Source organism: Haemaphysalis longicornis, unplaced genomic scaffold (assembly GCF_048455015.1).
Source record: "Haemaphysalis longicornis isolate Haplotype H1 unplaced genomic scaffold, Haemaphysalis longicornis Haplotype H1 scaffold_4, whole genome shotgun sequence".
Lineage (NCBI taxonomy): Eukaryota > Metazoa > Arthropoda > Arachnida > Ixodida > Ixodidae > Haemaphysalis > Haemaphysalis longicornis.
In genome coordinates this window covers 147,125,358-147,147,561 of record NW_027526361.1, presented here as the reverse complement: position 1 = coordinate 147,147,561, position 22,204 = coordinate 147,125,358, and positions in this window count along the sequence as shown.

Below are 22,204 nucleotides of genomic sequence, written 5' to 3'. Positions count from 1 at the left end.
TAGGTACATGGTATTCAAAAAGGATAGGGTTGGCTGCACGCACTCTTCGAGAGGGGTGGCCATTGTCGCCCAGAAATCATTAACATGCCACCATCTCTCTTTAAACTCTGTCTTTCAGGGTATATCAATTCCTACGATAATATTTAATAGGTTCATAACGGTGTGCTCCATTTACATATCTCCTGATTTTGCACTTCTGAGCTCCGATTTCGAGGCACTGGTTGACCAGCTGCCAGAACCATACATCCTAACAGGAGACCTTAATTCGCACAACTCACTTTGGGGCTCCTCCATAACGGATACCCGAGGTCGCCTGATTGAGAAGTTTCTTACATCCTCTGGAGCATGCCTTTTCAACAAAAAACAGCCTACATACCATAACTTAGGACACAATACATACTCACATCTTGACTTGGCTATTCGTTTTGCAGTTCTCTTTTCATGTCTTTATTGGGGTGTGGGCACGGACCCATATAGTAGTGATCACTTCCCAACTTCATTAACGTATACAGGTTCAGGGCCGAGCATTCCATCTTCAGATAAAAGGTTTAATGAATCAAACGCAAACCGGAGCACATTCACACAAACATCCCAACTAGACCACACATCCATAAAACACCTACACGTGCAGGAAGCAGCCCAACTCATCACGGCGCACAACCTCGACGCCGCCGAAAAGTCCATTCCCCACGCCCCCGGTGCTCCACGCAACCAAAGGAGGCCGTGGTGGAATGAGGACTGTAGGCGGGCGCGAGAGGCCCAGAATAAGGCGTGGCTTGTCCTTCGCCGGTACCCCACGTCAGATAACCTCATTTCGTTTAAACGGGCAAATGCTATTGGGAAGCGAGGGCGTCGTGACGCGAAAGGGGAGAGTTGGTGCACCTTCCTCACTTCCATCAATTCATACACAGACACACACAAAGTCTGGACACGAATACGAAAACTAAAAGGACAACAAACACACAGCCTGCCCCTGATTAGTACAGCAGGGGACACACTGGAAGACCAGGCTAACACACTCGTACAACACTTCCAACACGTATCTAGCTCTGCACACTACACAAACACTTTCCTGAAACATAAAATCGCTTGGGAAAACAAGTCCATACATGACAACAACCGGTCAACATCTGGTTACAATTCTGAATTTACACTCTATGAGTTGAGGGTTGCGCTGAGCACATGTAAACCTTCACATCCAGGGGCAGATAACATACACCATAATACAACACCTACACCCAGACACTCTTGAAACACTCCTACACTTTTACAAATTAATATGGCTTTCGGGGCACATTCCACACTCTTGGAGGGAGGCCATAGTAGTTTGCATTCCTGAAGGAAGGGAAGGACCGTTCCTCTCCCTCCAGATATGGTTTCATCGCCCTGACAAGCTGCCTGTGTAAGCTGCTCCAGAAGATGATAAATCGCAGGCTCCTGTACTTCCTTGAGTACAACGGTCTTTGCGAGAGCTGCCAAGCAGGCTTCAACGTGGGGCGATCTACCAACGATCAACTTGTTGCAATGGAATCCTTCATCAAAGAGGCATTTGTTCATAAGCAGTTATGCCTTACGGTATTTTTTGATCTTGAAAAGGCTTACGACACAGCCTGGCGATACGGCATCCTTAGCGACCTCAAGTCCTTTGGTGTGTCAGGTAACATGTTAAACACCATTTCTAGTTACATGTACACAAGGACATTTCGTGTTAAGGTTGGGTCCTCCCTGTCCGCTATACATGTGCAGAAAAATGGTGTGCCACAAGGTGGAGCTCTAAGCTGCACATGGTTTATAGTTAAGATGAGCTCCCTCCAAAAGGCATTGCCACCAACCATTTCCTGTTCCATCTATGTTGACGATGTGCAAATATCTTTTAAATCCTGTAAACTGTCAATTTGCGAACGCAACGTTCAGCTCGGTGTTATGAAACTTGCTGGATGTGCGGACCTTAATGGTTTTAAACTAAACCCGGGCAAAAGTACGTGTGTTCTGTTCTCCCGTAAGCGCGGCCTTAATGCGGACCCTGAGATTACTCATAACCGTTCATCTATTCCTGTTAAACGGGAGATCAAGTTTTTAGGTGTCATATTTAATAATAAGCTCACGTCCATCCCACACATCAAAGCACTTAAACATAAATGCCTCAAAACACTAAACATTCTCAAGGTCCTCTCACACCAATCCTATGGTGCAGACAAAGAACTGCTGCTCCGGGTCTTTACCGCCTTAGTCTGGTCTCGGTTAGACTACGGCAGTGTAGTGTATGGGTCAGCAACAAAAACGACACTAAAGATTATTGATCCAGTTCTCCACTTTGGCCTCCGCCTTGCGTCGGGTGCGTTCCGCACTAGCCCGGCCCAGAGTCTATATGTTGAGTGTAATAAGTGGTGCCTTGAGGACCAACGAACGTACATGGACATACTCTACGCTTCTAAAATTTCATCGTTGAATAACTATCCTTTTAAACCTGTTTTTATGATACATATACATCACCGCTGTTTGCAAACCGCCCGTCCGTTCCTTTGCCGTTCTCACTTAGAGTGAGACAGGAAGCTTCACATTTCGACATCTTCTTTTCAGACATTTCCACATCTTCTTTTACTGACGTCTTACCACCCTCGCAGCTTCAACCTGTGTGTTGTGACTTGTCCTTCGTGAAAATTGATAAAACCAGGGCAACACAAACTGCTATTCTGCAGCACTTCTCGTCCCTGCAGTTTAAGTATGAATGTGCAGAGTTTTATAGCGACGCATCAAAAACTGCCCTTACAGTGTCGTGTGCGGCACACGGACCCGATTTTAGAGTCTCTAAGACCAGCCTTTTTACGGCGAAAGCCCATGAAGTTTTGCTTGTTTTAAATCACATAGTGCAACACGAAATACCCAAGTCTATTATTTTCACCGATTCACTGAGTGTTGTACATGCATAGTCAACCATGTTCCTAATGTAGTGTATAAAACCATTATGTCAGCGTATGCATTAAATCTCGAGGTGATCATGTGTTGGGTTCAAGGCCACTCTGGGATTGCGGGAAATGAGACCGCGGATCAGATGGCCGCTGCAGCTGCACATACAAATACACCGGACATAGCAAGAGTACCCTACACCGACCTCAAGCCACACATCAGACAACACCTTCGCGAAACATTGCAATCACTTTGGAATCAACAGACCGACAACAAACTGCACATAATAAAGCCACTCCTGGAACCATACATGACTGACACACACAACAGACCAACTGAAGTTGCCCTTGCGAGGTTACGGATAGGTCACACTCATATAACACACTCCCACCTGCTCACAGGATCTCCAAAACCCCTGTGTAGCGGGTGTGGAGAGGCCCTATCTGTAATCCACGTACTACTCCAATGCAAAGCACTCGACACAACACGACATAAACACTTCACCCAACTTTACAGACAAAACATTCCGTTACATCCAGCGTTTTTCCTCTGTGATAATCCAACATTTTCTGTCAAGGGCGTTTTTAAATTTTAGCAGAAGTTAAATTCTTAGACTTGTTTTATACCCCGCATTATCCCAACCTGGCCTTATACACCAACCATCCTCACTGTTTTTTTATTGATTTTACTTTTGTTCTTGCTTACTGATTTTAGTGTTTACATTCTCACCTCTCATATTTACCACTGTTCTGGCACTCTTTGCCCAAGTTGGCCTTGCGCCATTAACATCCAACCATCATCATCAAATCGTCCAAAAAAAAAGGTCGTAAGTTTTAAGCTTATTCAGACGCTGCACTAGAAACTCCTAGAAAAAAATAATTTAGAACAACGATGCGAAACTTCCTGTAGGAAAGCGCGGAGAATTTTGTCATTATCTTCCCTCCATGAGGCCCAGGCGGCACAGAAAGTGTGCCCCAAGACCGGCCATCTATGGCCGCTTTCTGGCATGTCCGGCCAGCATCCAGGTTCTGGCAGCCACTGATCATGCGTTCACCGGCCAACATTCGGCAACCCGCGCTTCGGTATTTTTCCGTCCGCCCGTGTCCGGACGCACAACGGCAGCTAACCGGCTGCCAGATATTCAGTTCTCTTACGGCTGCCGATGTTTAGAAAGAGAGCGGCCGAAGTCCGGCCTTAGGGCATCCGTTTTTTCTTCGGGAAGCGGTAACAGGCCGAAGCACGGCTAGCGACCGGCCACAGAATATGCGTATTCTTGCGGCAGCTGGTGTTCGAAAGGAGACCGGCCGGAGCGCGGCTGCCGTGCATTCGTTGTTTCAACGGTGAGCCGCGCGTCCGGCGGTAGAATATTCGTTTTCTTCGAAGAACCAGTGTTATGAAGGATACCGGCCGACGTACGGCCCCAGAATATACGTTTTTCATTCGGTTAGCTGTCCTCGGCCGAATTACGGCAAGCGAATGGCTACCGAATACTTGGCAACCGGTGTTCAAGAGGAGACCGGCCTACGTAAGGTATCTGGTTATACGTCATTTTTTCGGCAAACGGCATACAGCCGAACAACGGCACGCGCCTGGGCGCCGAGAATTCATGCACAGACGTGTTTGGACGGAGACCGACCGGTTTTTTCGTGGGGGCAGAAAAAGCCGTTAGGGAGCCGAACGATGGGGACGCGTTTTTCTTCCGCTCCGTGTTTCTACGTTTTCTATGAACGAACATCGTTTTTCATACAGTAATGAGTGTTCTCGGTGAACGGGCAAGGTGCAAGGACTCACTGGACATTAGCAGGGAACCTTTTAGGCCATCGAAATGTCATTTATTGCGACAAGAAGACTGTGCCACACCGACGGGTGAGCTAAGCCTCGCCAGTCATCGCCGCTACGACGCCTCTGCTGCCGGCTTCGTCGACGCATCAGCTCGAGGATATTCGCCCCCTCAAGAAATGGAGAGCATTAGAGACATCGACCCGGCAGAGATGTCCTATCCGAGATGAAGATGGTTCACCAGAACAACTGGCCTTCAAGGGCTTCGAGCAAGCGGCAACCACGCAGGAGCTAAAACGCCACCATGTTAAGGACTCCCCACCAAAGAAAGGCAAGTGCGAGCAAATGCGCAAGTTATTCTGCGTACAATTAAACTGCGACAAGCAATGTTGCACTATGTTGTTGGTGATAAACGTAGAAGAGACTCGCTCGCGCATTGGTAGGATGAACTTCATGCCCTGCAATATGTTAGTTCATGGGATTTTACGACTGCCTATTTATAAAAAAAAAACTATTTTAAATTTGCGATAACAACAGAGCCTCGTCGCTGACGAAGCCTAGCTGTTAATTTAGTTCCGATGTTTGAAGGTGAGCTTAGCTACTCTTGGGATATGGCTCATTTGGCTAAACGTAATCGCCAGCATCCTAGCAAACACGGATTTTGTCAGGATTTTCTTGCTCAACGCAGATTGTTGAGTTCACGCACGATTTGGCTCTTGCAATAGATAAGCTTAAAGTGGTTGACTGTATATTCTTGGACTGCAAAAAAGCAAATGATGGTGTTCCATATCCCCTTCTGCGTAGTACATTTCATCCTATGAACTGAAAAATCGGTTTTTGCATTGTTATTACTATTGGCCCTATAGCTTTGTTCAAAAGTATTTTGTAGTTTACCGGACTATAATGAATGAACGTGATTCCATATACCTGCAGCTTTATTCGAATTTAATAACAGCGTGGTGTGCTGATTCAGAAAAGTTTTTGGGTGTTAAACAGTGTGTTAACGTGGCACCTTTACAAGAAAACCTTCATTCCAATTGGATACGTATACCGTAAAATGTGCTGCTGTGACAAGGGCCGAGGAATATAAATACCTAGGAGTTTATTTAGGGAGTGGTTAGGGGTTCAATAGGCAGGTTCACACCATAAAAGTTACGGCTGCATATGTTTTTGGCTTTCTGAGACGAAATTTCCGTGAACCTCCATCTAACTGAAAAGAACAACCGTATTTCACTCATGTGCGCTCAATCTTGGAGTACGCATGTGTTTTCGTGGATCACTACACCAAAGAGCTGGTTGATACGCTCGAAAACATACAGAATATGTCAGTGCGATTCGTATTAGGTAATTGTCACGCTAAACTTAGCATGAGAGAAAGTAAAAGTAAACTGAAATGGCAGGACGTGAAAGATCACAGACCAAACCACAGGTTGAACTTTTTTCGTAATATCTATCATTCGAAAACTGGAGTAGAAGGGGAGAAGTATGTCCTAGCGCCATTCTACATATCGCAAAGTGGGACCGCTAGCTTAAAGCAAATTATTAACTTTCCTTTAAAGGTGACGCCATGCGCGATTCATTTTATTTTACATCAATACTGCAGTGTAATTATCTTCCACGTATGATTGCATTAACTGTTTATATTGACGATTTTCAGCGCTGTTTGTAGAATTATTCTATTATTTTGTCTCATATTTAATGCTTAGTGTTATTTATCTCCCTTCTGTAATGCATGCAAAGGCAAGCAGGCATCAAACAAATAAATAAACAAATAAATAAATAAATAAATAAATAAATATTCACATAAATAAATAAATAAATAAATAAATAAATAAATAAATAAATAAATAAATAAATAAATAAATAAATAAATAAATAAATAAACTTCCAGAGGCGCCAGTTTGCCTCCGACGGGCTGAGAACCATACGTATTCAACCTTGACCAATGAAATATTTATTGCCGTATTCATTGCAGTATGCAAGGTTTCCTGTATGCATGCTAGAGAGAGAGAGAGAAAAGACTTTATTGAATGTTCGCCTGCAGGAGGGACGAGCAAAGGCTCCGCGGAGCCACCCCGTCTCTCGACGCTGCCTAGGGCGTCCTCGAACCATTGCCCCGGAGGCGTCCGCCAGTTCGGCGCGCGAGGGGCCTTCGGGGATGTCCCCTCGAGGCCTCCGTCGGCGCCTCCCCGGGCTTCTGCCTGGCGAGAGCCGCCTCGAGCTGCTGGACGGCTTGCAGCTGCTCCGTCAGGTCCGACGATGCAACCGCTCGTGCGATGGGATCCGGCAGCCGCCCCTGTGGCGCGGCCGCTTCCGTTGGGTAGCGAGAACAGTCCCATAGGATGTGGGTCAGAGTTGCTCTGGCACTCGCGCACACACTGCACACGTCACTTTCATAAATGTCTGGGCACACGTGGCGCGCGAGCGCCGGCGTGATTACCGATCTGGTCTGCAACTGCCGGAAGAGCACTGCCTGCGCCCTCGTCAGTCCCGGGTGGGGTTGCGGCATAGTCCGACTTTTGAGCCGATACCAGCGCAGGACCTCGGCATACTCGACGAGGGGCTCCTGCTGTTCGATGTCCTGGCAGCCGTCATCGCCTTGCGGTTCTCCGTCCCTCGGTGCCGCTGAGCCGGGGGGGATCCCGGTGGTGGTGGAGGGGCCCACCGGGCGAGCCGCCGCGCGGTTGGTGAGCGCGCGCGCGGCGGCGTCCGCCGTCTCGTTGCGGTTGGGGTGGCCGCTGCCGTTGTTGCTGCTGCCTGCTTCCCGCGTCCATTGCTATGGTATTGGTTTGAAACAAATTATGTAACTCTAATTTTACGCCTTTCCTTACGTGAACACAGAGGGATTTTCTGTGTTCGACAGTAAAAGAGGCACAACAATTAAAGGAACGACAATTTGTGAGCACTGTTTAATAAATGAATTTTGCTGTCAACTGAGGCTGGTAATGAAGCAAGGCTGCGCTGAAAGTTTGAGGGCTGGTGGTTGCGCGCGAGCTCACTTTGATGTGGCCGCGTTGGACCCAAAATTCCGGGTTTGTGCTGCTTCTGCACTGCGCGAATGAGTCATATGCTTGCGCAACATGCAGTGACCGGCCTCAGTACAGTTAACGTACTGTGGCTGAACTCCAATGCCCGTAGCACGGCCGTATTTCCGGTAGCTTTAGTCCAGTTGGAGTCCCACGACCGCATCTCGGCTGTAATTCGGCAGCCTTACTTCGGCCGTACACGGGTGGCTTTGGAATGGCCGGAGCCCTACGGCTGGAATCTGGCCCTATGACCGTAAGCCGGTCGGCTGGCCGACGGACACTGGCCGTTGGACAGCCATGGGAGTACGGCCGCAATCGGCCAAAAGGCCCACATTTGGACATGGGCCGAACATAGCTGCCGGAAAACGGCCGTACAGAAAATCACCGGCCAAAGTACACCGGCCTGTGTTAGGCCGAACAGTCCTGTGCTGCATGGGGGGCTAACCTTGATAAAATAAAACAAAACGTTGTTATTATCAGTGATGCCCGTCCAGTGGTTAACAAGTGAAACGACTACGTCCATTCCGTATTTTCCGCACCGCCCGACAACCGTTATTGATTGATTTCTGCATCATGCCCTCCTGCCGATTTCATGTCAAACGCCGTGTTATCCTTGCTGCCTAATATACGAGAAAGGTCATTTGGTGGTCCAGATAGCATACGTAACACGTTTTACGACGTTACACCAAACCGAACCAATATCCCACTTCTTAACTCCATTGATTGATTGATTGATTGATTGATTGATTGATTGATTGATTGATTGATTGATTGATTGATTGATTGATTGTAGTATTTAACGCGCCGACACAACGCAGGCAATGAGGCACGCCGTACTGGAGGGCTCCGGATTAATTTTCATCACCTAGGGATCGCTAACGCGCGCCAAAATCTCGTACATAGGGCGTTTTTTTAATGCAGAGCATTTCTGTAACTCACGATGTCACCCGGCTTTGGCGTGCCTCGGCGTCCGCAACAGCCGTTCCAGGTGCGCCCTCTCCCCCACTCCTCCTCTCCCGCATCACGCTACTCTCCTTGCTCTCAACAACAGGTCCGCACCCCTCCCCCTACACCATATAAAAAAATAATACTTACCGGCGCCTGGTTTCGATCCCACGACCCTGCGGGCGGAACGCAAGGTACGTGGTGCTCTACCCATTGCGCCACAAAGCCGACACAGAATGGAAGGCTTCGAACGCACCTTATATCCTTGACTCTTTCAAACTACGTCAAGAAGCTGCTGATACAACACATTCACTACCTGTGGGCGGAACGCGAGGTACATGGTGCTCTTCCCCCGGCGCCACAAAACCGACACAAAATGAAAGGCTACTTACGCGCCTTATATCCTTGACTCATTCAAACTACGTGAAGAAGCTGCTGATACAACGCATTCACTACCACCAACTCCGCAAACACTAAACGTTAACGCAATACACCCACCCCCTATGCGACGCATTTACTCGAGTCCCCCTCGCGGGGAGATGGGGCCTTTTTTGCTTTCTGCATCCATCAGAAAAGCGGCAGCCGCGGCCGGAAATCGAACCCGCGATCTTATGCCATACCTTAACTCAAAATTTTGTTTGGCTTTTGCATCTCCTTTGTTGGCTTATGATTGGCTAGTGGCTTGAGTATTGCGGCATAAAAAAAACGTAACCCCTAACTAAACGAAAATTACCGTCTCATCTTATTACCATCAACATGCTGTAAACTAAAGGAACACGGGGTTGCTCATTGTATAACGGGTTTTCTCGAACGAAATAAGTTTATTTCGAAATTCCATTATGGCTTTCGTAGAAGTCTGTCGAAGTGCACGCAGACGATAGCTATTGTTCATGAAATCGGCTCTGCCCTTGCTTGGGTCAGTAAGATCGACCTAGTGTTCCTTGATTGCGCTAAGGCCTTGGATCGCGTTCCTCATTGTAAACTTCAGTGAACTACAAAACCTTAGAATTGCCGATTTTCGTGTTAGTCGGATTAACTGTTACTTGTTGAACAGGACCCAATATGTGGAGATCTCCGGTTACTCGTCAGGTGCACCACCAGTCTGATCAGCTGTTCCGAAAGTGAGGGTCTTGCGCAAATTCTTTTTAAATATACGTGAATTATACATCTTCAGCTGTCTCCTTTGACGCCCATATTAGATTATTTTCAGATGATTGCATCATTTTCAGAAATGGTACGTGCCCTCAGGATCAAAAAACCTTAAATGACAGCGTGAATCGTATTCGATATTGGTGCGCCTTTTGGTCCACAAAGTCGAACTAAGATTCAACAATCCTACTCCTAATCACAAAGACAAACGGGTCCTTTATATTTTTATCGCATTGATGGGTTAACTATTAAAAATAACCTGAATACAAATGTGAAGTTGCGACAATTACGAATACATTATCATGGTCTAAAAACATTAAAAACGCCTGTGAAGCTACTATGCGAAGCTTGGGTTCATAAGCCACAAACTTTAGGCTGCCCCTACAGAAGCGAAAATGATGGCTTATAAACCTTTCGTATCACCGAAACTTAAATACGCTAACACTGTTTGGCGCCCCTTTTCGAAGAAAGACATGCAAAAGCTAGAATTGGTGAAAGACGAGCAGTACATTTCATTTTCAGGATGTACAGGTCCACTAGCTGATTCTCCTTCTCCACCAATGGCGCAACTTATAATGTCAAAATTAGACCAACGACGCAACTAGCTCGCTTAAACGTTTCTAGTTTCACTTTCTAAAGGGCCCCTAAAGCTCAACGCAAACGCTTAGGTTAAGCCGGTCTTGTCCGGATGGTCCAGACATCGGCATTAACGCAATTTTATTCATCACAAATGCCGCACAAATTAATACGAACAATATTCCTCTCAAGGCAGAATTGCGGAGTGGATCGCATTACGGAATTTCGTTTTTCTGCTCGAACTGAACCTTTTTTTAGCAGAGGTGTCTGCTGCTCTCTAATCGTCTGCATTCTTGGGTCAGAGGTTTGGCTACTGATTTTTTGCGTTATTTTATGTCCTTGTTTCTCTTGCGCGATTCAGGGGTCTTTCTGTTTGGATGTTTGGGTATTTAATTTATCCTTGCTGTTTCTCTTGATGTGGAAACCTTTAGTTGCCTCTTGTAACTTTTAAGGTACAATGGGTTTTTCAATCTAAGACGGCTTTTGTATTAAAAGTTCTTTTGCTCTTACTTGCATATATATTGTTTGTGTGGGATCGCACAATGGTAATAGCCGGATATGTATTTATTTATACAATGCGTGTAGTGTACCTTTTTTTACTGCCATCCTACTTGGTCCGTACAATACTGTACTATGTACTATAACAAAAAATTAAATGCGGTGAAGGCAGCCGAGAGTAAACTCGAACAATTTTTATACCAAATATCACATATAAGGTGAAATAGCCCGACAGCAACAGAGAGAAAGCCCCTGTGTGTTTACCACAAAACGTTGTTTCTAAAATTCTGGCATTGCACAAGAAAAGAAGAAATCCGCATCTCCCCGGTAAACAAGCCCTTCAAAAGCATCGACGCAAGCCTTAAGCCCCACCAAAAATTCTTGCGTTCGAGTCTTGTGTATACACCTTCAAGGTAGAAGACGAAAACTCCACCCACCAAAAAAATATGAACGATGTGAAGTGCACTATTGGGGTGTGGAAGCCATATCGCCACTTCCCAATAACAAGGCATGCTGCCATTCTGAATAACAAATGCAAAGACTTTGCATGCAGAAAATCAGTGTGAAATATTAGAGGTAGTGTCGTAGACAGATAGCGGGCTAGAGAGTGGAACTTTCGTCCCACCATCACGGTGAGCTGCGTTTGAGCAGGCTTCTATCCCCAAATTCTCTTTTAGCACGTGGTGGCCATATTTTAACTTTTTTTCTCTTCCAGTTCTTCATTTTATGCTTCAGTTTGAAAGCTGTGACAGTGAAGCCGTTGCCTAGAAGCTGCATCTCCAGGCTGACACGTAAACGACAAAAAAAGCAATAATGGTGGTTTCCCGCCTGCACGCCAGATGCCTGTCCAAGAAAAACCGAGGGCTTTGCACACAAGCAGCAAGAGGGGCCCTTATTATGTGCAATTCGTCGGTTTTTTTTGCGGGTGGTAGTCGTAGCAGTCTGCGTTGAAAGGATGGCTTTTGAAAGTGGCTTTGTTTGGGGCAACATCTTACGCAGGACCAAGTGTGGCACAAGAAAAAAAAGGGGTCAAACAAAATAGAGAAGTTTTCTTTCTAAAAATTTGAAAACGCTGATCTCTCCTATCCCAAGGTGAGCGAAGTACCACCAAACAGAAGCTGAAACATCGGCGGCCTCTGAGGCTGGACCCAGCGCAAGTTGCAGCGGTCTTAACCCACCAACCATAAATGGCGAAATAGAAATATGGCTACATGAAGACAAAATATAGTTTGGGTTCAAAATTATACACGTTTATCTTGGTAACATTTGTAACATTTTCATGCTAAATGTCAAAAAATATTCAAGATTACAAGAACAACATTTAAAGAAATAATAATTACCTAGCCACTTCTTTGTAATGTTTTTGACATCAAAAAAGTTTGTTCCCACATTTGCTGGTCGCTGGCAAGGGGCATCCCCAGTAAACGTGACATACAATTGAAGTTGGCCACAAGCTGGGTTTTCTTTCATCACTTGCACGCCAACCTGAAGGTAGCAGACTGAAAAGAGTTTTAGGTCTCCCGCATTTTGTCACGTATGACGTAGAAAAAATATCCAGGTCACGCATGGCCCCAAAAAATAGAGAACCCAACGTTGTAATTAAGAAGAGCAAAATGAACTTTCGCCAACCGCTGGAACCACCTGAAAGGCAAGTGAGAATGTAAAGAGGGCAGTGATTTCTCTTGCCGTGCATATTTCTTAAACTTTAATATGTTTTACTACGTGCGAACGCAATTACTCCATTTGTATGCTTTCACATGCAGCAAATGAAAATATATATTTGGTTAGAGACCGGAATATTTAAATTTGTTCATGCTCAGGCGAAACAGATCACGTCAAGCGGTAGAAGCCAGGGTTCTAAAAACTTCGTTTATTTGGAGTTTCGCTTTTGAAGGCCTATTTATCGGAATATTGTTTTGTGCTTGTTTCAAAGATGTGTACTCAAGACCCCGCAACAAGTTACGGTTGCCTGAATTTCCATGAGATCTTAGATTTATTTATAAGATAAGATAAGATAAGATGTATATTTTCTCTACATTTTTTCTCTCAGATTTCCTCTGTGCTCTTGTGGGCGACAACAATATCCCACCTCTTCAACTACGAAGGAAAAAAAGTCCCCCTAGATTTTCTCGCGAAACTGGTTAACAACAAATTGCCCTTCCATGTCAAATCGTATCTATAGCCTGCAATGACTTGACAAACGCACGATCACCACCCTCATTCTCAAATATCTTATTTCGCTAGAACTGACGCACTCAACTTCTCGTCCTTCCCTCGCACATCGCCGAATGGAATTCCCTCATAGAGCCCATATGTCGTTCCCATTCATGTCTGTTGTTTTGTTTGCATTTATTCTTGTTCGCATTATATTCCTTGCATTGATTACTATGTAAATACCCACTCGACATGAATGTTCAGTGGTCATCACCACGTAATAAATATTTCCGCAAACGAACGTCGAATCATTGCAATGCAACCGCTGAGTTATACATGAATCATTTCTGGGCGTAATAAAAAAGACCTTGTAATACAAAAATATTAGGGGTCGAAATGTTAGCACTGTATTCGTATTCCAATGATTTTTTATATACTTAAATATACAAATATTTATTTGTTTCCATATTTAGTTCAATTCCTGCGGGCCCTATCGGCTGTCCAAGCGTTGGTACAGTGCAAATGTCAGGTATTATTGCATATCATTCATAAAGCAGTACAGAGAGCGAGACAGCCGGATTGAGATGTTACACGAGTATGAAAAATGAACATCAGCACTTGTTGCCAAACTACAAATACTCCAGCAGAAGTATACACAGGCAACTGAAACGACAGTCAAGAAGGATAGTGAACCACGCTGACAATGTAAAAAAATATTGTTTACCCTTACAGTTATTACAATTAAGCGGGGTATTTGCAATACATTGTGCGGAAATTTTTTTTGAGCGAAGAGATGTCGCACCTGAATTAGCAAGATGTTGAGGTACTTCTCATGTATGTTCATATAAACCTCCTCGCTTTCCAATTCCGCGCGGCTTAAGGTATTTTATTAAGTCCACCTAGGAAATATTGATGACGAGAAAAAACTTCACCTTGACAAATAATTGGCGCTCAACTAAAGAGGACAGTTCTAGGGAGTGTACCCTTTTGATTACGAACGATGTTCAAAGGAGAATCATAGCGGTTGCGTTTGTGCCCTTAGTAGCATATCAATAACTCTGATGTTACATGGAACCAACACCTTGTATGTATATTGCCATGGTGACTGTACATGTCAATATAAAAAGAGTTTGAAGCATGTCTCAACTTTCACCGAAGGTACTAAAGTTTCCTCTCGGCTACCGTTCAAATGTTTTGAGTATGATTTCTCCAAAACAAAAGGCTAGATAAAGTTAACCTAGGTATCGTACGGTGTCGTCTGTATATATGCGCGTAGTGTTTGGGCGTAAATAGAATTAGGGACATAGTTTCTTTCGGTTGTGTGGCACAAAGCAACTCCTTTACTTTCAATATTGATTCGCTACATATTTTCTGACAACTTACAGAGTTACATTACAAATTTCTTGTCACAATTACCGTGCGCTTCTGTATATATTACGGATTAATGGGCGATGATGGGACTGTAGCTTTTATATGATTTAACAAATGAAATACCGTTGTTGTAGGTTAGGAACAGTATATGTGAAATCTGGAAGCCTTGCAGTATTATTGAGATAAATTTCATGGCTGGAACCTGCAGCTGTGTACTTTAACATATTCTGTTTCACCTTTCAGGTAATCATGTATCTGCTTTAATGTGATAAGTTAGGCGGGTATGCGACAGCCTATTAACCCCGTGTGAGGAGCCTTCCCAGAAGCGTCGAGGAAGTCTCCCTGTACTGCATCAATATGAGTCCTGTTACATACAGCCCGTGTGAAGTCGCTGATAGTTCCGTTTATTTGGATCTATGTAGCCAGGTTGAGTTGGAATTTGTCCGGGTTTTGGAAACATGATTTTCTGCTTACACATATATGCACACAGATTTATATATAATATCCTCTCTAAGGTTGCAGCATACAGAATGTAAAGCGATGGTTGGTCGGTCTCCAAATTAGTTGGTCGGTACATGCAACTTTTGCCGCAAGGCAGTCGTCTGGAATCCGCTTCTGCTCAGTTAGAAAACAAATATCGTGTGTATATAATGAGAAATATATTTTTCATAACTTCGTAAAAATTGTCCGGCATGCTATCTTGCACGGTATACAATTTTACATTAACATCAGGCCATAGAAACGCATTTTCTTCTTACCTAATATGAACCTAAGCATGACGGATAAATGCTAAGAAAACTACATGCAGGTACCCGCACTACTGGGACCAGCAATAAACACTAATGTGAAAAATCCGCTATCATGAAAGCGTGAGAAAAGCGGTCGGCCACCGAACTCATCATAGTCAGGCCAATGAGATCGCCTTGAATGATATGCGATCTGTGAGATCTGACGCCAACTGAAATGTAGATAGTTTCTCAAAAATGTGCGGAATATTCTTTCAGTAACTATTACTGTTCATTATATTAGGTATATATTCAGTATATTTCGTATATTCAGTATATATTGCTTGATAAGAATATATGTTTGTTTGTTCCATCTGCTAGTGCCCTCTTCTAGTTATTGGCACTGTAGCATAGCAAGACCAGTTTCCTTCCCACTGCGGGCAAGAAGACCGAAAGGGATTCTCAACTTTTTTTTATTTCCGTCGACCCCATTCCTGGCACTAATAAAGTTGCTCTCTCTCTCTCTCTCTCTCTCTCTCTCTCTCTCTCTCTCTCTCTGCACTTAAGTGTTATGACTTAAACCCTTCTACTTGAAGAGTGGTTTAAAGTAATATGTTCAAGTGCGATGTTCATCAGATAAAGATGGATACGTTGGCGTGAGATGGTCGGTGTTTAGGCATAACGTTGTCCTTGAGTTTTAGTGTCGATAATCGGTATCGTAAGGCAAATTCTTTATTGCCTACAGCAGCGCGTAACATTTGCAGTCATAAGACCTCAATGAAAGTCACTTGGCCTAAGCCGGTGCATACCCTACACTTACTCCACTCTGTTTAGCGAAGAGATACCTACCCATACAACTGCAAATACTCAAGGCGGTGTATGGGACAATAATTTATAAATGTGATGTGTGCTGGAACAAGAACCAAACAATAAATAACTGGATGAGTCAAATACTTTGAGCGCAAGGGCTAAGGGGGCCGACCACAATAAATTTTTTTCGTTGCTCAAATACACGTGTCAGTAGCATGCAGGCGCCAAACGGATTACACACGGATAGATAAACAAAACGCTCTGTGGGGCACTGGAAGAGGCTTCAGAAGCAGGAATCAGCCCTGTATTTGCAGAAAATTTAGCGGTTGCCCGTGCCGATTTGCCATAGATAAATTCTCAAGTGTAAACTTATTGTCGTAAGTATAAGACTGCGGTTTCCATCGACACTCGCTTGATAGCTTGCGACATCTGATAACGCATAATCTTTTAGGAGTCTCGACGGAGTCTTCGTTTCCTGGCTGTAAGAACTCAGCGCAGTCCGCATTGACGAAGCAAACCCTGTGAGCCGGAAGAAATCTTCGAGCTGGGCCTCCGCGACGCGGCATTGGCCTAATCATTCTCGTTGTTCACAGGACCAGGGATGCAGCGCAGCACGCGCGACCGCGTCTAGAGAATCAATGCCCACCCCGTCACCCTCCTGTCTGCTCTGCGCCCACCAGTAAGGTTATCGATCGCAGCGGACGCTCGGTAGTGCAGTAGTAAAACAATGACGTTTATAGAAGAAATATAACATTAAGTTAAAAAATCCCCTTGTTCTTTTTGGTGGCCATGGGGGACACTGTTTCGTGCTCTGCTCCGATTTCCAAATACAGACTTCCCTCTTGTGATTCGTTTGGAAGGTATTAACGAGACTGGACGTAAAAACAGGGGCTATTGTGCACAGTCTCTTTGTCATGGGTTTACTATGAGATTGTTCATAAATAGCGCATCGTGCATACTAAAACGCAAGTGCAATCCTGCCTTGCTAAGAACGTGTTCTGCGAAGTTTTTAATACGTTTAGAGCCCTTCAGGGCAGAGCCTGTCATCATATCTCGATCGGGGTAAAGGTATCTAACCGCCTTAGTCACTTGGCATCGTGCACCAAACCAGAGGCTTGGAAAAGATTACCGCTTCCCAAGGGCGGGATCGAACCAAGTTTCCTTGCGTTAGGAAGGCGACGTGAATCCAATTGTGCCAAAATGGCACACGTTCTTTATGTGAAAAGGTTTGCGTGGGATCTTTGCACTCCGCTGTTAACACCAAGGTGTCCATTGCTAGGTCGCAAATGAGTACAGAGCAACATAAAATAAGGAAGAAATACGTAATTAACGAATTTATTTACCTTAAGAGAAAGGAAACGTATGCTAGTGTCTCTTCATGGGTTTTTCAGGGTCCGCGACGTCCTCTCTTGACTATTCTCAGTATCAGCGCAAGGCTGATACAGAAAATGGTCAGGAGAGGGCGCCACAATCTTTTTGGAAATCACTGCTCTGCCCTGGGCAGCTTTTGCGCTGAGTGGAGCTTCTTGAATTTTTTGTTTGGGTGACACAACCGTACTTTGTAATTTGAGGACCAATTTGCTTACAAGGCACGGAGAGCTTCGTCACGAAAAGGTCACTTCTGCTAACCAAATTTGGGCTTGTAACAAAAATTAGTTTGCCAGAATAGTGGCGCAAAGCAGTGAAAGCTTTCATTTTTAGTATTAATAACTCTTTAAATGAAGTGACGTTTCCTAAAATGATGTGCATCTTTTTTCGTGTACCTGGAAATTTATATTTTTTTGTTCAGGCTAAATATATCCCACCGCTAGCTTCTCAGTTTCAGGTCAGCTAAGAAGGCTTGTAGGGAAAGAAGCAGAGCCCGCTCGAGAGGCCCATAACGAGACGAGTTTTTCGTTTAATATTGAATACCATTATTTATTACCTTTTGAACTTCCCCATCATGCTCCTTGGTTATGCAGAAATCCTTTTTTGGGACTTTATTTTTCCACAAAAATGTTTTTACTTCTCTCTGATCGCTAATAATTCACTAAACAGCTGATTCTATTGGCACTGATTCCTCCCTGTAGGTGTGAAGCATGTCCCGCAGTTGTCGAGGGGCGGCGCTAGTTGACCAGTCTCTGAACCTCCCCAAAAATATAAACCCCGGCTGAAGTGGAGAGGAAATCCTCTGCCGTAATATCGCAATTGGGAGCGCACCGCACGTGTTATGCGGAGGTCGTATTTTCGATTATGGCAAATTTTTTCTTGAATTTGATTTTCTTCTTCTTGGGTCATCAAAAAAACATCAATTTCCTCATTCGAGGCTATCAAGCACCTACTAGTAGCGGAGTAGCATTGGCAGTAAGGACACTGCATTGTTGATGTATATATATATATATATATATATATATATATATATATATATATATATATATATATATATATATATATATATATATATATATATATATATATATATATATATGTGTGTAGATAAATATATTGCTGTGTGTGTGTGTGTGTGTGTGTGTCTGGACTGTTGAGAGAGAAAGAACGTTGAAACTGTAGATTTATAATACAGGTTGTCACGATCAAGTATGTTCTTTAAAAATCTGTGCACTTCAACGACAGAGCGAAGATGGGGAATTAAAAACGAACAGGTTTTTCACTGTCGTCACGAAACCCTCTTTGAGGACGTATTGTTGCAGAAAAAGCAGGAAGCGGCCATCCGTATCATGCCGAATTATACTTCCGGCAACAGCAAGCGTGGTGCTGCATCACACTGGCGTCATTTATATATTTCTTTCGCTTTATGCCCATATTGCGGTCCCGAGCGTGCTGTTTTCTGTAATACTTCCGGCACTTGCGCAGTAAAGCTAGCAGTTTAACCTTGCGAGATAAGCACGCGACGCAACGGGTCGGCACTTCGCGCCTGCTGCCCACAATAAATGACTTCCGCACGGGGACCCCTTAATTAGCTTTTAGTTGCGCTGTGGCTTGACAGGACACGTTAGCAGCAGTCGCCGTCAGATATGTTTATGAGAACCTTGTTTTCCGTAGGCACAATTTCAATACTTTCTCGTGCCCGTGTCGTAAGGCAAACTCAATTAGGGAAAGGCGCCGTCGCATTTTGGTAACGAGGCGAAATATAATAGCCCTGTTTAGGCACGCTAGACGGCGTTCACGTATAGGACAAGAAATTGTTTTTGTTAGACGTGTGTCGTTGATATTCTGCATGCGTATGCAAAACAAAGCAAAATGAAGCTTTGGTGGCCATTGAAAAAGTTTAGCGAGAATCTGCGAGTTTGACGAAGAGTTGTTTCAACGGTGTTTTTGTTAATTCAATGTGACGACAGATTAGTTTTGTGGACCTGAACAACTTTAAAATGCCTTACAAAGAAACCTTTCTTCTTTTTGAGCCCTGTCACTGGGACAGGGGTGACTTGCTTCGCTCATCGTTTCTTTTCTACAGCAAGAAAAAAACGGCAGAATAACAGTAATACGGCAAAGAAAGGTAGAATCATACCGTAACCAGCTTTAGGCTGGCTCCTGTTCATTTGAGAGTTTTATGTTTTATTTATGTGGTTGTTTGTTTACTTTTAACTATATATTTTTATAGATACTTCTGAGGGTCACACGGAACAACAAAAGTAGAAATAACCTGCAGGATACTTTGCATTTTACAGCGACAGCGTCATAGAGATGTACATATCACAGCGTGTTGTCACAATTGTAGTCTCTGAGAAAGTCAAATGCTCCGACCTATATGATTCTATAAACCTTAATAGTCACATTCATTTTAATTATTATGCAATAATAATTTGATTGATTGATTGATTCATTATTTTTTCATTTATTTATTAGTTTACTGATTTACTGTGAGGTAGGATGCGCCGACGCTACGCAGGCGAAACATTCATTTTTGAGCAACCGACAATGTTCTTCTACTGTTCGACTTCATTTATGCAATATCAAAAGATTTAGTTTAATACAGTTGAAAGTAATTTATCAAGCCATATATTTGTTGAATAAGACCAGGTGAACCCTTATTTTGTGTCAATATTATCCCTCATAGCGTTGTAACTTTATTTTGGTGATGTTGATGATGGTTTCTGTTTAACGGCATCAGGCAAACTAGGGGAAGAGCGCCGAAGACAACATTATTTGCTGACAGATGTAAATGTAAATACTAAATGTTGTGAGCAAAAACAAGAAGAAAACGAAATAAAAAAATGAAGATGGCTGGAGTTCAGGGCCAGGATGATTATACATGACATGTAAGAAGCGGTTAAAAGTTGACGTCTGCTCAACACTGAAAAACACGCCTAATAGAAAATATTGAGTTGTCGGCCAAGCAGTACGTTGGGTGTAGCGGGATGCGTTGTCTGCACAGTTCAGGAAAATGTTAAAATAGTGTGGTGCCGACCGCTTTCCTGCGAATAAGAGGTAAACTACGGATAGGACCCATCCGCACCTACTACACAGGGGTCTTGAAGATCCCTTGAGCATCAGTTTATTATGCACTGAATAGTTTATTACTGCAGCTTCAGAACAGGCAGTATAATTGACCCAGTGGATAATAGTCCAGACAAGCATGACTGGAGGGGCTGTGTCCATAATAAACTTCTGACAACCGTTAAATAATTAGTCAACATAACGTTTATTACCCTGACAACATAGCAACAACCATAACCGATGTGCTTCTGTCAGCTGGTGTCGGTTTTAGCTGCAGTTACCCCTGCTTCTTCGCCCGCCGTGCAAAATTTGTGTTCCGTCTCATCCTTTCTTGATGTATTTCCGTGGGAAACACACTTTAAGATTTGTAGCTGTTGTAGACGCTTCATACACCCATCGTTGCGGACAGAACCGACAACAGAAACGTGTGTAGTGGTGCGCATATGCCACCGATCGTAGGGCGAAGCTTAAGCGCGTTTTGCCGTAATTCAGACCTGTTTCCACCGACCACAAATGATTTCTTTCTTAACTACCTACATAAACTGATCTTTGATTCCTCTAGTACAGAAAAATGGAATGTCCCATATGGAAAGAGTTTTGCTTGTTTAATTTTATGTTAAATTGTAACGTCGCCATGCACTACTGCTTAAACCTTTCTGAGAATAATTGCTTATATGTATTGCAAATTTCAGCCGATAAATGCTCTTGTATGCGCATAATCCTGTAACGTGAAGCGCATCTGAAATTTAAAATAATCTGCCTTCCAGCTTGCAATAGTGGTAGGCTTAGCTTCTCCCTACACTGAAAGGGAATCCCAGGAAAGAAGTAGGAGCGGGACCGCAACAGCGCAAAGCCGTTTTGAAAGGCTGTAAAGCAAAGACCATCGAGTATTTAGGCTGTTTCATTCAGTAGCAATCGTCGTCGTCTATTTCACTGTCGTCTTCCGGCGGCACAGAAGCGTAGGCCATGTCCTTTCGTCCTCGCTTGTCCTCGCTTTGGTGGACATCCACTTCTTTGTCAGCTGGTCCGGTGGCCTCCTCCACGTGTGGATTGTGGAGATTGTTGACGTAACAGTGAGATGACTCGTACTCAGTGAGAGGGATCGGCTTGGAAATGGGTGCTTTACCCAAAGAAATTTAGGAGCTTTCGGGTGAAACGAAAAAATATTTAATTATTACAAAGAATTGGCAGTCGATGCCCAGAGGATTAATAGTGATGAGAGTAAAAACTGAAGTAAAAGAGGTAAATTGCGAGAAATTTGGAAGTAAATATAACGAAGAGACAATGTGGTGCAGACGAAGCAGTGAGCAAAACGCCCGCAGGTTTTGACTAAGCAAATGGCAGCTAGCACGCAGACGATCTGATTCTAGAATGATTGAGTGTATGTAACTGTATGTAACCGGGCATTATCCCAGTACTTTCTCCCCGAATGATACAATTAGGGTAGCAGACAGTGTGAGGTTTGGCCGGTTACATGTGCCTTCGGACTAAATTCGTCGTATAGAAGAGAACCGTTGTAAGGAGAGGAAAAACTGATGGATCGTTTGTGGTTCGTTGTAGAATGCACATATAGGCGAAGAGGCAACGTTACAGCTGTGCAAGTAAACGTTTAAATTTGGCACAGGACAGAGGAAACTATAGGCTCACTACTGGCACTTCCAAGAGTACCAGAGGTGTTCGAGCACGAAAGCGATGGCTTGACTGATTCGCCGTCATGCTCTTCGGCGCGGCGGGCTCGTGATGCACCGGTTTGTATAAAACGACCACCATGAAGGCATGAGCTCCTCGTTTTTTGTACGCTGACGCGCAAGCCTGGACGGCGCCAGG